Source organism: Pristiophorus japonicus, chromosome 5, assembly GCF_044704955.1.
Source record: "Pristiophorus japonicus isolate sPriJap1 chromosome 5, sPriJap1.hap1, whole genome shotgun sequence".
Classification (NCBI taxonomy): Eukaryota; Metazoa; Chordata; class Chondrichthyes; family Pristiophoridae; genus Pristiophorus; species Pristiophorus japonicus.
Window position 1 is genome coordinate 264,642,199 of NC_091981.1, and position 2,627 is coordinate 264,644,825.

Consider the following 2,627-nt stretch of genomic DNA (forward strand, 5'->3'; position numbering starts at 1 on the left):
CGGACCCACGGAGGGTCAAAGAACTGAAAAGAAAAAGCATTTAAAAAAAATGTTAAACCCCATCTGAAGACCTTCAGGGGACCCCATCCAAGGTAAGTCCCTGTGAAGAAAAGAAATTATAAAAAGTGTACTAACCTTTTTTTCACCACCTTCCTACCTACCATCCAGCCAGCGGTCCACCCCCGTTCTACCGCCGACTCCCGCCTGCATCAATATCGCAGCTCGGCGGCTGGGAGGTCAGTTGCGCGACTCGGCCATCCGCTGACCTCGGCGGGCGCTTCCCGGCGGTTCTCTCCTCTCGCCCGCTCCAGGCCATGTTGAAAATGGCACTGGGCAGTTGGACCAGAGGAATATCGATGGCAGTGGCCGCAAGTTCTTCCATTTCAAATTTATTTAAATATATTCATTAAAACATAACTTTACCTTGATGAAACCAGTGTAAAAATATCCATATTGAGGTTGTGCTGATTCTGCCTGGGAATGCCACTCTAATAATCAACACCATCTACAGGTGCACTAATATAAGCTGCAGGCACAAAATAATAATGTCTTCTTCTTAGGCAGTCCCTCAGAGTCGAGGATAACTTGCTTCCACACTAATATGAGTTCGAAGGTGACTAATGAGTCTAATGCGGGACCTACAGACTCTGTCACAGGTGGGGCAGGGGGTGGGTGAAGGGACGGGTGGGTGGGGTGCTTGATTTATCGTACACTCCTTCTGCTGTTTGTACTTGACTTCCGCGTGCTCCCGACGAAGAGACTCAAAGTGTTCGGCGCCTTCTCGACTGTTTCTTCACCACTTTGAGCGTTCATGCGCCAGGGATTCCCAAGAGTCGGTGGGGATGTTGCATTTTTCCAAGGAGGCTGTGAGGATGTCCTTGAAGCGTTTTTCTCTGCCCTCCTTTGACTTGTTTGCCATGACGGAGCTCGGGGTAGAGTGCTTGTTTCGGGAGTCTTGTAACCCGTCACTGGAGAAAAAATAGGAAAGTAGAATGTCCTGAATTATATCACGAGTCATTCATAATCAATAGAAAGGTGTAAAATAGAAGGATATGCCAAATGTTGGTGTTATTTCCTCTTGAATAGTTCAGCGCTTTCACTTATTAATACCATTTCACTGAGCTAATACTCGGGCCATTTCCTGAGCAATGAATTGACAGTAAACTAATTGTAACAGTAGACATAAAGGGCAAGCTGCTGGAAATAGTAATTTATTTAACTATATTCAGACATGAATTTGTTTTGAAAAGTATTCAGATATAGTTACTCTCCAGACATGAAAGCTGCATATTGCAAACCTAGCGTCATAAATTAACTGGGGTCAGCCTGACACAAGAGTGTCACCATGGCTTTGAGCTTGGCTCAACACTCGTTCCACTGGATCAGACAATGAACCTCTGACCAGGATTGGACCACGTAATCTGGGCTGAAACTCCAGTGCAGTACTGCAATTGCCAGGGGTGTTAAACCGAGACCATGTCTCGCTGGCCAGGTGCACATTAAAGCTGGAATGGGAAGACTGCAAAGCTGGTGCTCTGGAGGAATCATACTAAATGGGTTGAAGGGCCTTCTCCAAACCAATTTTGTGAAGGTAACAGATCAGGTGTTACTTGAGACTATTTTAAGTTGACCAGCTCAACGAGTGGGAAGAGGGACTGGACCTGGACTTATGACACTGAATGTGACATTGCACTAGTGACGGCATACGGCAATACAGTAGATATTTCTCACCCTTTACCATCACCGATATACAACCAATCACCTCCAGGTGGCACATCAAGTACACATTCGGCACGGCCATAGGGATAGTGCGACCAGTTCTGCTCTCGTGGCCTCCGGTACCGTTGCCCAGATGGGCTGTGCCTGTATACATGACTGGTATGTATTTAGTGATGTGCCCTATGGGCTGCAGCCTCTCGTGCCCTCATCAAACTGGGTGGGTGGAATTTGTAAGGTGAAGAAGTTTCAACACATAAATGTTAGTAGGACCTCTCCCATTCTCCATTGGCTCCAGCTACACAAGCAGGAAGGCAGCTTAAGCCTCAGAAACTACCACTACTCGAAACAGGACCACACCTCAAAAACAGTGGCTATGGATAGAGATTAGCACTACACTATCAACCAAATCCTTCGCAGACCACTAAAATAGACCAAAGGGGCGCAGTGTAATGTATTTGCTTCATGTGTTCTTTGCTTAAGAATTCTCAGCGACACATTGCTATTCAGAACTAGTTGGTTTATTAGCAAAAGGTTTAACAATCATACGACACATTACCAGTTCATCAACTGGGCTGACAACCACCTGTCTCATCGTGGATCTCCTGAACCCAACTGGCTGGGGTTTTATTGAGTCATGTGAAGATCATGTGACTGGCTAAGCCACTCCCAACTCAACAGCTCTCCAAACCTATGAGCATACTCACAGGTGCATACATTACACACAGAAACACCCAAAAATATCACCAACAGCAGCAGTCTGAAGAGGTCGGTATTTTATTGATATCCATCTACCTGACGCAGTCCTCATCCCGGAGATACAACTTGCAAGAAGAATCAAGGATGACATGAGGACAGTATACTATATCATAATAAAATCAGCTGCTAATCAGCGTTTTCCACCGTAGAAA